The sequence below is a fragment of the Triturus cristatus genome, chromosome 12, assembly GCF_964204655.1.
Source record: "Triturus cristatus chromosome 12, aTriCri1.1, whole genome shotgun sequence".
Classification (NCBI taxonomy): Eukaryota; Metazoa; Chordata; class Amphibia; order Caudata; family Salamandridae; genus Triturus; species Triturus cristatus.
In genome coordinates, this window is record NC_140595.1 from 166,700,053 (window position 1) to 166,714,104 (window position 14,052).

The 14,052-nt window shown below is 51.3% G+C and overlaps 1 long non-coding RNA gene across 1 annotated transcript in view; it reads right to left on the reverse strand.

The window, feature by feature from the left end:
• Nucleotides 1-5,336: 5,336 nt before the first annotated feature.
• Nucleotides 5,337-14,052, reverse strand: part of LOC146772989 (uncharacterized) — a 97,719-nt gene continuing 89,003 nt past the window's right edge. Inside the window, exons 4-5 of the long non-coding RNA XR_014972326.1 lie at nt 6,101-6,371; nt 5,337-5,354 (exon numbers count right to left, since the gene is read on the reverse strand). This is a non-coding gene — a long non-coding RNA (uncharacterized LOC146772989). The remainder of the gene's footprint in view (nt 5,355-6,100; nt 6,372-14,052) is intronic.

The window sequence follows — 14,052 nt, forward strand, 5'->3', positions numbered from 1 at the left end:
CATAGGACAGCAAGGCATTAGAAAACACAACCACAATGGCAGTGTGGAGCAGCAGGTCTGCACAGACCCCACAAACAGCCACCAGACACATGGATGTGCAACAAAACACAACACTGAATTGCCAGTAACACCCTCTGCATACTCACAAGTGACAAAAACAACAAGTAGGAGTCAGACAGAACTGCAAGGACACACCAACACACTGCACAGTGCACAACATACAACTCACACATGGGCATACAACCACATCCACAGGGATGAACAATCAAATTAACAGGCACACAACTCCTGGGTGACATGTGCGTAGTTGACATTGCATAGGCATGCACACATCAACCCTCCCCACAAACTCACCCCCTTCACACTGCACACTACCTGGCCATCCAAGAGCACACATGGAAAGTAAGCCATGGGACTACGGTGACTGGCCATCACAAGATGACCACACATACACCACTGGGCACACATATAGGAAGAACACACACATGATGACCCTGGACAGCCTGCCTGCAATACTGTGTACAGAAACCCACCCTGTACTGACAGTGCCCCCCAACCTGACATGTGTACAATAGAGCCAACATGAACTAATCAAGTAAATGACAACTGCAAACCATTCGAAATTGCCACCGTTGCCACCACAAGCATCTGTGCCAAGAAGAACTGAAGACCCTGTCACCCCTGAAAAAGAGAGAGCAAGTGAGCCCAAATATTGACCATGTTGAAGTGCCACACAGACCATGTGGCACAGTAAACCATTTACACACAGCAAAAGAATCTTATTCAGTAAGGACACTGACAAAATATACAACTGGAGCAAGTGTCTTTATTCACAAATTGCACAGATGGTCACCATGAGAAGAGTAAGGCACAAAATGCAGAGCATGTCGATGAGAAGCTGCACAGGCAAGGGCAAAACAGCAGTGAACAACAAGGCCAGCGGCCAGGGCAGATTGCAGAGCATGTCCATGAGAAGCTGCACAGGCAAGGGCAAAACAGCAGTGAACAACAAGGCCAGTGGCCAGGGCAGAGTGCCGAGCATGTCCATGAGAAGCTACACAGGCAAGGGCAAAACAACAAGGCCAGTGGCCAGGGCAGAGTGCAGAGCATTTCCATGAGAAGCTGCACAGGGAAGGGTCCAACACAGCAGTGAGAAGGCAAGGTCAGTGGGCATGACAAACTGCAGACTGAGTCCATGAGAAGTTGCACAGGGAATGTGCGCAACTGTACCTTTCCATGGTCAGCAACACAGTCAGGGGGCAACAATTTGCAGTACAGGCCCACCTGTGTGAGACACAGGTGTGTGAGGGTGACTAACACTCAGACCTGGCTGTCAGGCGGACTGGGAGCTGGCTGTGTCTCGGGGACTGTCGGTGCACTTAAAGGGGGTGAGAAACAGCTAAGGTAGAGCTATCAGTGGCTTGGCAAGCTGGAGGGCGGTTTGGACCAGGTGGTGTAGTAGCATGTGGAGTTGTGCAAACAGGAGTCACGGTGTGGCTGGGAGATTGTGGAGGGGTGCCTTTCCACTTCTTGGGGATACTAAATGGCTTGCCTGACTTGGGATCAATTGGAATTGGTGTGGACACAATAGGCACACACACCACCACCACTGCTGCAGCAGGTGCAGATGCTGGCAGTCCCTCTGGTGAAGTGCTGGACCCAGCGGAACACTTTGCCTTGCTTCGCCTCAGGCCCCCCTTCCCCTGTTTACTAGGTGTTACCCCTACAGTGCCCTCCGGCCCCTGCTTCACTGGGCTTGGAATGGGAGTCGAGGTGGTTGGTGATACTGCCTTTGAGCCCCTCCTAGGTGTACCCTTGGCATGCACTACCTCCTTGGTGGGCACAGACACTGTACGATTATCTTTGCGCGATGCTTTAGGGGCAGGAGAGTCCTTGGATGGGGATGCCACTGAGGCATGTGTGCCTGAGGTCTGCTGCTTTGCTAATTGTCCACTGGTGTCGCCTGATGGGCTTTTCTCCTTGCGCTCTGGGGTGTCTTTGGTCTTCTGTGGGGATGGTGTCTGCGCACGGGACCGCTTGGGTTACTGCTGCTGTGTGCTCCGTGTACTGTATCGTGACTTTGATGTATGTGGACCGTGGTCACTATCGTCAGATGTGGCCACTGCCCGGGGGTGGGGGGGGACAAAGGGACTGGAGCTGGACTGTGAGAATGTGCCTGTTGCAGGGCAGACGTCACTGTTGATGACAAAGCCTGGACTGTCCGGTGCAGCCCACCCACGTCGGAATGTATGCCCTCCATGAAAGCAACCACCTGGGCCAATTTCTTGTTGTGGTCAATGAAGGCATTGAGGAGAGCTGTCTGGCCTACACACAGCTGGCGCAAAAGGTCCACAGACTCAGCACTGATGGCAGCAGGGGGGACAGGGCAGGGGCAGCGGTGCCAGGGGTGAAGGACACTTCCCCTCTTACTGAGGCGGACACGGGCAGCACCAGAGGAAGTGGCTGGGAGGGTGGGCAATGGCCGCTATGTGGTGGAAGTCGATGTAGAGTCCCCGTTCCCTCCAACATGGACGCATCCCCACTGGCATCGGATGATGTGGTGCTTTGCGTCTCAGGCTCGGACTCCTCCAGCAGACTCCTGTCCACTGTTCCCATTAAGGTGCGCGCACGCACCTCTCTTCCAGTGAGCGCGCACTCCCGTGTGTGGAGCGCGCACACACAGGACATCCCGAAAGACCGAGCGAGAAGTTGCGCCGCCGCTTTAAAAAGCGAGCGGCGCGAAAAGCACTTCTTTGATATGGTTTTGCCAGCAGGAGTGCAGGTAAGGCTGGCTTGGGGCACTTGCTGAATGTTTTGGGAGCGGCGCTGTGCGGGGAAGACAGTGGGCTTTTGTTTAAGTATTCATGTTAATCACAGCCCCTTCACGAGCTGTGATTAACATGAATACTTCAACAAAAGCCCACAGTCTTCCCCGCACCGCGCTTTACTAACAAAAGGGTAGAGCAAGTTTAAAAACACCCTGTGCAGCCTTAACTCTGCTGGGAGACCCACGCTGGCTGTAGGAGCATCGAGCGCACCACGGACGGCGCACTGCCACCCTCAACAGTGAAGCAGCACTTTCAGTGACAGCTGAGACCTGCATATGCGTGGCAATGCATTTCAGTGTGGTAATGCGGAATACCACACTGAAATGCGTTAGTCTAACGTGCGATGCGTGATACTTGACAGGGCTGCCGCTGTGTTTTTAAACTTGCTCTACACTTTTGTTAATAAAGCGCAGTGTAGGGAAGACTGTGTGCTTTTGTTTTAGTATTCATGTTAATCACAGCTCGTGAATGGGCTGTGATTAACATGAATACTTAAACAAAAGCCCACAGTCTTCCCTACCCCGCGCTTTACCAGTGCTTAATTTGTAAAATAATAAGTGCCGGGGCCCAAAAGTACTCAGAAATCGTCCGCCTCCCTATTCTGCCTTTCTATCTCCTGATCTTGGTCAAAGTATGAAATGTAAGAAAAAATAAGTCCCGGTCCAAAAAAATGAATGCTGGTGGAAAACACCTGCAACCACTGGCTCAAATGAAGCACTTCTTCAGCCTTTCCTGTGTATGTGGCTGCATAGACATGGGTGTATAGCTCAGTGTGACTCCTGTAGGGAACTGTTCAGGTATGGGGCTGCGTGCTTTGTAACCCTATACTCCCGGGCACAGACCGCAGGCATGCCTTCTGTGCTGTGCTAGAGTAGTGTGTCTGCATAGACCAGGCTTTATAGCTCAGGGGAGCGCCTGTTCCTGTGGAGAGCTGTCTGGGTAGGGGCTGCTTACTACATAGTGTAGAACCCTGTGCTTCCCGACACATACTGCAGGGCACCTCTCCCATGTGCCCAGGTGAAGAGGTGTACACAGATATCCTGCTGTGCTAGACTGTCTCTTCTCCGGCTGTCCTGTGTACATCGCTGCACATACAGCGAGGCTCCAGTCCCTGTGCAGAATGCTGTATGAGCAAGGAGTATTATTGGCACTCATCTGGGTAATGTTGGCCCAAAAGATTGATTTTCTTTGTCCAAACTAATGCTAACTAAAACCAGTTTAATCTTGTAGCAACTGTCCAGGAGCGAGAACGGAAACAGTGAGGGAAGAGAGAGAGGTAGGGAAATAAAAGGAAAGGAGTGATAGGAAAGGACAGGGCCTCTAGGAGAGGTGAAAGGGAGGTAAAGACTAATGGACAGGCGAGTTAGAAGGGCAAAATGGAGGGAGAGATAAATGGAATAAGGGGCGAGGGATGAGACAAGGTGAGGATAGAAACAAAGATCACCTGTGTGATTGAAGGATCAGGGAAAACTAGAGAAAAGGAAGGAAAAGTAGGAAAAGAGAAAAAACAAGTAAGAGGTGAGGACAGAAGAAGAGAAAAGCAAAAAGAAGAAGCAGAGGGGAGCAATGGGAGGAGACAGAGACAAAAGGAGAAGCAAGACACATGAAAGAGAAAAGGAGAGAAAAAAGGGTTGCGTTTGAAGGAGGCATAGAGTCTTTTGGAGGTCCACTGCCATTGATGTAGTATCTTAAAATAACTATCTTACAGACGGGCCTCCCTTAACCCTCAATCATGTTCTTCTAATGGCTCCTCTGAATCCCCCTCAAAGAATTGTGTCTGTAATTGCACTTCCCTCCAATTATGAAGTGCATTTGAGGTGGCTTGCAAGAAGAGTTTAGCAATTAGAGTTGCATCTAAGCCAGAATCCATCTCACCATATTCCTTCCAGGTGAGTAGATATTGAAGAATTGGGGACTGTGGTATGTTGATAGGCCATGGGCCCAGTTTTCCACGTATTGGGTGCACCAGTAGAGCATGTCTCCACTGTTGGGTATGTGGGATATTATGAGTTTGCACTAAGTCCTGGAAGTTTCTAACTAAAGTATGTCAGTTATCCCTGTCGGTTTACAGGCTCTCCCCATCGCCCATCTAATTTCTTCTCCCCTAATTTCATTATGACCATTCCGTTATAATGGCATTTTCGGCTGGAGAACTACATGTACTTCAGGCAGTCTATGGACCCTCAGCCGTTGGATTCTTGTGCTTTTCTAAACCTAAAGTGTACTTGCCTGTGTAACCAATTCATGTCATGTAATTGCAAATCTGCCTTAAGCCCCCTAACGTGGATTGTATGTGTGGAAATGCACCGTCTTTTCAATTTTTTAAAGCAAAAGTTTGGAGTGATATTTGGCGCTGCGCACAAGCGCGGTCTGGTTCCTGGCACACACATCCATGGCTGCAGCGCACAGAGGAAAAAAATTAGAGGGAACATTGCTCCTGTCCCCCTCTGATGCGCTGGTGACATCTGTGTCACTGGGCTCCTGGGCAGCTGTGGTGCTAGTTTCACCCCCACTGGTGTCCGTCTCCTGTAGGGTCAGGTCAGTCGCAAAAACAGAACAAACATATACAAGCAATGCATGAAAAAAGTAGAGCAAATCTACATGTTGCACACCACCCTGTGCAATCACATCATGCCAACTCATTACATAGACTCAAGCAGTGTGTGGAAACTGGAAACTCAGGCATGCGTGAGCCATGTGATGACCACACAGCACAACACCCTGCTTGTGGCTCTGTTCAAACAGACACACAACTAGTTCTGAGCACATCTAGGGACATGATGGGGGCACAGTACTTGTTGCCAATGACAGAACTGGATGGAACAGGAGGGGACAACACAGACCCAGACTACAACATGACAGTCCACAATGGACATTAGCCCATGCCACCCACCATGTCGTACCTTGGGGACAATAGAATGCTGCACATTGCTGTAAGATGTCTAGCCCTCCCCAATATGGGGGCATGCAATGGACGCATTGATGTATGCACACTCAGATTGGGCACACTGCCGTTCCCTCCCATGGGATTCCCAAGACTACACCAATGCAGAAGAAACCTGAAGAGCACAACTCAGAATGTAATGTGAAGGCAAAGCATCCAAATCTACTTTGCAAGTACAGGTAGGGCAAATGCATGCTTCAGGCACCCAGGCCAGCAGCCACGTACATGCCACAGCATCATACTACCAACATCACAGAGGCCAGCACTGGCACAGGCTCAGTACACATGCAGCCAATCCCATCCAAAGTCAGACTCCCCAAATTCTCACCCCTGGCTTTTTGCTGATGCTCCTTCAAATGTGCATCCAGCTCAGGCTGTGTCACCACCAAGATGTGCCCCATTTATGGTGTCATGCTGCGCCGTGCTAGACGCCCAGTGCGAGGAAGCAGCCCCAGGGTCATCTCCGCCACATACTTTGCCAGCCGGCTGATGTTGTCCCATCTCTTGTGGCAGTGGGGGCGCCATCGGTTTGAGACCCCCAGGGCTCGCACCTTCGCTGCAATGGCCCTCCACACGGCCTTACGCTGGTGTACCTTGAGCTGCAGGCATGGGTGACAAGAGGGAAAAATTATCAGGGACACAGTGCCATGTACTGACATCTATCAGTATGGCAGCAAGATACAACATCATCACATATCCAACGATAGGTCAATCAGAGACTATAGTACAGCCCACATGGGACCCCTGCATGGGAAAAGCTGATGTTAAAGCATGCAGGTGTGAGGGGGAACACAGTCCCTGCACATCTCACACACATGCAGGATGCCAGCGCTGAAACACCCATATAGCCTGCCCACATCTCCAGTCCATTGTTTGCTTGAGCAACACATACATCACATGTCAACCTGTGTTTGTGGGTGGACTCACTGTGTCCAAGACTGCGCAGCCATGAATGTCCCTGTCTTGTGAATATTTGAATGTGTCATGGTGGTCACATGGAAGGACATGAGATCACAAATCCAATATGTCAATCACAAGGGCAGTTGTGTGCAAACCACAGTGCGGAGATGGACCATAGCTGGGGAGGTGTCACTGGCCCTAAAAGGGTGGCAGTGTCCCCAACCTTGCCTGTAGACTGCTTACTGGGGAATGACTTAGAACTCTCAGCTTGGGCTGGAGTTGAACAAGACACCCATTCTAAAATGGTAGGCCTTTCACAAAAGGGTAGTGGGGTTGTGCCAGCCACAACCCCTGTCCAAATAGATTTCCTCCCTGAAAAGGTTGGAAGGGCAGTGGTAGCCACAGCCCAGGCAAAGACAGACTTTCCCTGTAGAGACTGGCAGAGACAGCTCAAACACAAACTGGGTGCCTCCCTGAAAAGGCTGGCAGGACTGTAATGGTCTCAGTCCATACTCAGATTGACATAGGTGTAGTGAAGCCTGAAACTATGGATCACTCCACACAAACAGAGAGTAGTGGAGAGGAAGAAAAGTCTCCCTCTCCCCAGACATTAGGAAAAGGTCAGCCTCCTCAGGGATCTGACCTCACCCCTTGTGAAGGAACTGCCCCAGAGGTAGCCAGGCCTGGCCTGGCAGAGCCTCTGATTTCAGTGGCCCCTTCCAAGGTGGGACCCAGTCTGGTGCAGGTAGCCTGCCTCTCTCTACCCTGCCTCAGTCAGCCCAGGGCTGTAGAGGTCAGGGAGGCCAGTGGACCCCAAGAGGGCCCCTGTCCACAAGAACCCCCCCATCAAAAGAATGAGGATTGCCTGGCTAGTAGCCCTAGCCAGGTGATGGTTAAAAACATTCCTGAGGGATCCCCTTTACAGGTAGTCAGGGACCTCCCCCAGAGGGATTCTGTTGGGCACAGGCAAACCTGGGACCTTAGGGCCCCAAACCTGACCTGTCCCTCCAGTAAGCCCACACAATGGACCCAGCCTCCAGCTTTAGGTAGCCAGAGGCTGACCCTGAGAGCACAGTGCAACTCAGTTAAAGAAAGAAAGGCATCCTTGGTGGAGGATGATTGGAGGAAGCTGAGGCCTCACTTTGAGGACACCCACTTCAGTACTCCATCTCAACACCAGCCTTTTACTTTGCAAAGACACACCAAAGGTAGAGATTCCCTATGGTGGAGACCCTATCATACCTTTAGGGTGAGGGATTGCTTAGTGGACCATGAGACAGGGGGTAACCATGCCAGTGCCTGTTCTTCCTTATATGGCCACTTAGGCAATAGATGCTTACCTTGTCAAGGACAGCCTTATCTCCCTTCGTTTGGGGGGGGGGGGGGTTGTGTAGGAAGGTGGATATCTGACTATGGTTACCCCCAACTTTTTGCCTAGTGTCTAGCTGGTTTTTCGACTTAGTTGGCCTGAGATCCTGCCATTCAGGGTCTCAGGCTGTCTGCTCTCTCTTTAAAATGGACTCCATGTACCCTAGGTACATACACAATTGGTAAGGATCACCTTATTGGACCCTGTACAGTGTACCCTAGGTACCCAGGGCATAGGTGTACCCTAGGCCTCCCAGGGGCTGCAGCATGTATTATGCCACCCCTGGCCTGGCCTTCCAATCAGACACAACTGGCTGATCACTCAGCTGGGGCAAGGTTGTGTAATCACCCCTTGCTTAGATATAGTATACCTATATCTACCCTTAAAATAGACACATGTGTACCTATCAGCCACTCCTATGGCAGGCCTTAACAATCCTGGAGGCAGAGTGCTTGGTAACAGGTGAGATGGTGCTCTAGCATGAGCTGAGCCTGTCTGCAGCTTTCGGAACCATGTCCTTATAGCTGTTCTATGATATAGCCTACCATATACTCTTAAAGTGCCTTATAATCTTAAACGGTTATGGTAACTATGGTTTGGCTTTATCAAAACATGTCGTGTAAGGTGTCTAACACTTTGGAATAATACCCCCATACCATTTCTGGTGATGAGGATATTATTCCCCCCTTCTAGAGGGAGAGACATGTTAAAATCCTACTTTGCTGTTTAACTCTAACCAAAGCCTCAGCATCACAAAATGGATGCTGCTGCCACAGACACAAGTCTGACCTCCTGCTGCTGGGAGTGATCCCAGCAAGGGAGGCTTGGACAATAGGTTTCCTGCTTGAGGAGCACCTCCACAGACAGACTTTAGTGTATTGGGGCAGGGAGGGCTGAAAGGAATGAGACATGCCTGGGGCACACAAGGTGCCCCATGCATAGTCCAGTTCAAACCGGTGCTGGGGCACTCCAGCCCCAGTCCTGGCGCGAAACTGGACAAAGGGAAGGGGGTGTAACCACCCCCCCCCCAGGTCCCACCCATAAGGCATGACCTAGCAGGCAACCCAGCCCCCCAGATTAGTATAAGTGTGGTAGCTGGGCCCCAGGAGATTAGATTATCCTGAACCTGCAACTTGAACAGAAACTCTGGACCTTCGACATTTGACCAAAGAAGAAGACTGAAGAATCTCCCTTGTGGCCAAGGAGTGGCTACCCTGTGCAAACAGGCACCATCAAGAGACTTACCCTTTGCTTTGCTGAAGTTCTACGAGGGACCGACTGCAGAGCCCGACCAGAGCCTTGACTTCCAGACTTCTCCGACCCTGATCCACATTCACAGCCGAGCTGAGATCCGTGGAGGCAACGAGGGACGTTGGACCGGCTACCTGGGAAAAGTGGCGAGTATCTTCCAGCGCAGCTTCTGAGGCACCCTCGAAGTTGTGCACCGGGGATTGAGAAGCCCCAACCCCAAGCATCATCTGCACCGAAGATCAGCCCCCCACACTCCACGAGTCCTGCGTGGGGCCCTTCTGCATTTTCCTGCTTGCCCCGTCAGTCCGGTCGCTTGCCCGTTGGCTAGCGGCCTTTGTGACGACACACCTTTGAATCTTCACTGCTGGTTTGGCTCCTCCAGACTGGCTCCCGCTTCTTTGCAAAAGAGAAGCACCCCAGACCTTCCTGGTCTGCACCAGAAGCAAGTCCTCCGTTCTTCGTGGGTTCTGCTTGCCCAGGCTTGGTGAGTCCTAGTTCGACTTCGACGCCGCCGACAGCAAGAGCCTTCGTGGGACAGCTCGCCTCCTGGTCCTGGTCGTCCTCGACGTCTCCTGGTACCCGTGGCTGCTGCGACAAGCTTCACCCTTCACCTGCAAACTTCACGACATCGCCTGGTTCCTTCCTGGTTCCACATGGTCACTGGCTAGTGACCTTGACTCTGTCCCTTCTGCTTGCAGGTACCCTTCCTTCTTGATCCCGGCCTTGGGATCCACCGGACACTCTGCACTGACTGCCTGTCAGCAACTTTCCTTCAGGCATCCATAGAAGTCCACGACGAAACCCGACGCAAGTTCACACCTATGCACCCGCTGCCCGTGGGCTAGGTAACTTGGGTACTTCGGTGCTCACAAGGATAGGGACTCTTTGCTGATCCACAACGCACTGGACGCTACGCTGTTTGCTGGGGGCTGGACGCTGATCAACTCACCCACGGGACTGCGAGGACCACGGAGCATTGTGCTCCTCTAACTCTGCTCACCTGGTTCCTCTTCCCGCCTGGTTCCTCCCTCCACCGCCACGCCTCGCGGCCCCCGCTGCGCGGGCGCCGCTCGTTGACCCCAAGAGTATAAAACCTTGGCTGGGGCTCTTCAACAGTGGGAATCTTTGCTGATCCACAACGCACTGGACGCTACGCTGTTTGCTGGGGGCTGGACGCTGATCAACTCACCCACGGGACTGCGAGGACCACGGAGCATTGCGCTCCTCTAACTCTGCTCACCTGGTTCCTATTCCCGTTCATGCCCCTTACTCCTCCCCCGGGCTTAACTCAGCCTTCGTCCTAGCGCGCTAGCGGTACGCGCGCGGGACGACGCCCGGGGCGAAGACCGGGCAAAGAGCGGGCCGTTTGTGGCCGTTCGTGGACGGAAGTGGACGGGACGGGCCCATACTTTGTATTCCGGCTGAGCATAACCCTAGCCTACCTGTCTCAGACCCTATTTCTATCTGTTAATTGTCGTATACAGCGATGTCGTCTCTGAGGTCAGGTAGGAAACTAGCACAGAGTAGTACTGGGGGTTGTGTTTCGGGGACGTTAGACAATTTTATTACTAGAGCTGCCCGGATCCTTGAACGCGAAATTGATCTAACAGAAAAAAGACTGTCTCTTGACTTGTCTTCCAAAAGATCCTCTTTGGGCAGCCTTATGACAGTCTCCTCTCCTGTCCCCAGGCCCCCACAACCTATTTCTGATCTTACCGAGCACATCGAGCTTGGTTTGGATACTGGCTTAGCAACAGGTCCACTGGTTAATACTCTAATTACAACATCTGGCTCTCCCCCCCTTGGCTTGCCCCCTACTGTTTCAGATAATCACTTACAGCCCCCATTTGATTTGCCTGGTCCCGCAACCTCGTCACTGGGTGTCCTGTTACCGTTAACCCAGGGGACGAACTCATGTAGGGAAGGGCTTCCCAAGGGCAAATCAGCTAATAATACCAAAGTGCCCACAATCTCTGTTCCCTGTCCTGATTCCATCCTCCCAGCGCCACAGGTTACTTCTGCCGCTGACGTGAGTTCCGTGCCCATTTCTCGCCCTGTGCCCTCATCCACTACATCCCCTTTGCCTGCCGTCCATGCTGAGGTCTTAGAGCAGCTGTTCAAGGCCTTTCTTACTCCACTATTTGAGAAAGTTAATCGTCTCTCTCAAATGGTCGAAAAACTAGAGGTTATGATGCATGCCAACATGGTAATAACTGAGAAGCTTTTAGCTTCCCCATTGTCTTCTGGGCCCACAATACCTCCTGATGTAACCACTGTGGTTGAGGTTGTCCCCAATGACATCACCCCTATGTCTGGAGCTCCCTCAGATCCCCCTGCTCCCACTGTCCCTCCCACAAACACTCCCCACCAGCCATCTTGTACCACTTCCCGCCACGTTCCAGATAGTAACGCAAATAACAATAGAAATCAACCCATCATTAAGCATTCCCTCGTTCAGGGTACTTCTCCATTTTCCGAACTCCCTCGTATTAACCTTCCGCCTGAGTCTCATCCTTATACTGCCATTCTGGTGGGTGTTCCCAGTCTTTCGCAGGATAAGGCTGAGTCTCATAGTGAGTTAAAAAACAAGGTTACTCATTGGTTAAATCGTAATAGGCCTCTGCCCGCTTCTTCTTGTGCTGAAATATTGATTGTTCGTAGGGTTTGTTGGCTGGGCAGTGGGGTTAAGGGAGTAGAGGGGGACTGTGTGCTTGTAAATTTCCGTGATCCCAGGGTGGTGCGTTACCTATGTTCCCACCCTAACATCTCGAATGCCTCAGGAATTTTTGTTACGGACCTGTCTTACTTTTATCCCCCTGCACCTCTCCAACAGTTCAACACCGGATCACTTGGTTGGGAGACGGTCCCTAGGGGTCCTCGTAGAGTACAGGGCTTGGATTGCCACCTTCCACTATTCAACCCATACACCCCGCTGAGTGATTTGGATGGGGTTGATTGACCTCTTTGCAACCATAGCCCCGTGCCTTATAGGTCCAGTGGTCGGGGTATGCATGGACGATCCTATACGGACAAGAGGATCTCACCCCCTGGTTTTCCTTGTGACCGTTTACATACACACCCCTACAAGTCCCATGTTCCACCCGCAGTTTTGGAGAGCTCAGATTTATCCCTGTCATGTGCTCCCATTACCACCAGCCGCATACGCTCTGATGTGGTATCTGACATTGGTGGGTTGTTCCTAGTTCCTCCATCCCCTGTACGAATCGTTTCCTGTTACCCTAGAACCAAGCCTACGGGCTTGGATGGCGTTGAATTCCCTCCTGTGTCTACAATTTCTTTATGCCCCCCAATTCCCCTGGGATCCCCTAGTTCTCCAACTTTACCTTGCACTCCAGTTCCCCTGGCCCCCCCTGGCTCCCCTGTCCTCTCCCTGGCTTCCTGGAACATTGCGGGTCTTCGCAGCAAACTAACCAACGAGGATTGGTCCGCCTGGGTCTCCACCCATGATATCCTGGCTTTCCAGGAGACATGGGCTGTTGACCCTGTATGTTATCCTGGGTACGTAAATTTTTTTAAGGGGGCAACTAGTAACCCCAGGGGTCGTTCCTCTGGTGGTCTCTGTTTCTGGGTTAGGCAAACCTTGAAGTATAGCCTAACAGAACTGTCTATTGACAATCCCGACCTTCTGATCATCTCTCTGCAGAGCAACGATGAACCCTTAATATTATTAATTAATATTTATAATCGGGGTCTTCCAGGAGGGCGTGGAACTAATACATTCCTACAACTGGACGAGTTCCTGGAGACAGTTGACCCTAGCTCCAACGTATTTATTATAGGTGATTTCAACTGTTGTTTTGAGCCATTATACCCAGAATGCGACTCTCTGACCACGGAAATTGATATTACTTGGAACATACCTTTTCTCGCCCTCACTCCTATTAAACGCTGGAGTGAATCTGCTGTTCAGTGGACGAGTTTATGCCTTGAACGTGGCTTTAGAGCAGCCAACGGACGAACCTCCTCGGATCCGTCTGGCAAAGTGACCTTTTCCGATGGCCGAGGATGTAGTAGTCGAATTGATTATGCTCTAATAAAAGTGGAGTACTGGCATACTCTGGGTGATATGATGATATGTGAGCGAATTGAGAGTGACCACAACCCCCTGGTTCTGACACTCCTGCTCAGTCCCCAGTTTAGAAACACCCAATCCGAGATATTGACTGCAAATGCCCTTTTAACCAACAATCATCGCAGAGTGCGATGGGATAGGGTTGCTCTTGACAGTGCTATACTTTCTGAGATTGGTGATAAAGTCTCCTCAGCAACTGTAGCCTTACAGTCACTTAGGCTTGAAAACGGCGACTTTGTCGATGCTACTAACATACATACCAATCTGTTTTTGGACCTAAAATCCATCTTCTCAAAACCCTGCAAGGCCATGCCCCCTAAGATCCCCAAGCAAAGCTCTTGGTATAATAAAAACTGCAGAGATTCTTATAATGCTTTGAAAGCTGCTATCGCTTCTAAGGACCAGGCCACCATAAGATCTACGAGAAAACTTTACACCAGGGCCAAAGTCCAGGCGAAGCGCGACTGGGATAATGACCACTGGAGTGCCCTACTGGCAGCCAGCAAATTAAGGAACCTAACACTGTTCTGGCACACCTTGAAGTGGGGTAATACTTCAAACTCACAGGCTCCCTCCAACAATGTTTCTCCGGACAACTGGGTATCCCATTATGAATCCCAGTTTTCCGATGCTGATATGGCCGTTACATCTTCTGAACCGCTTTGCT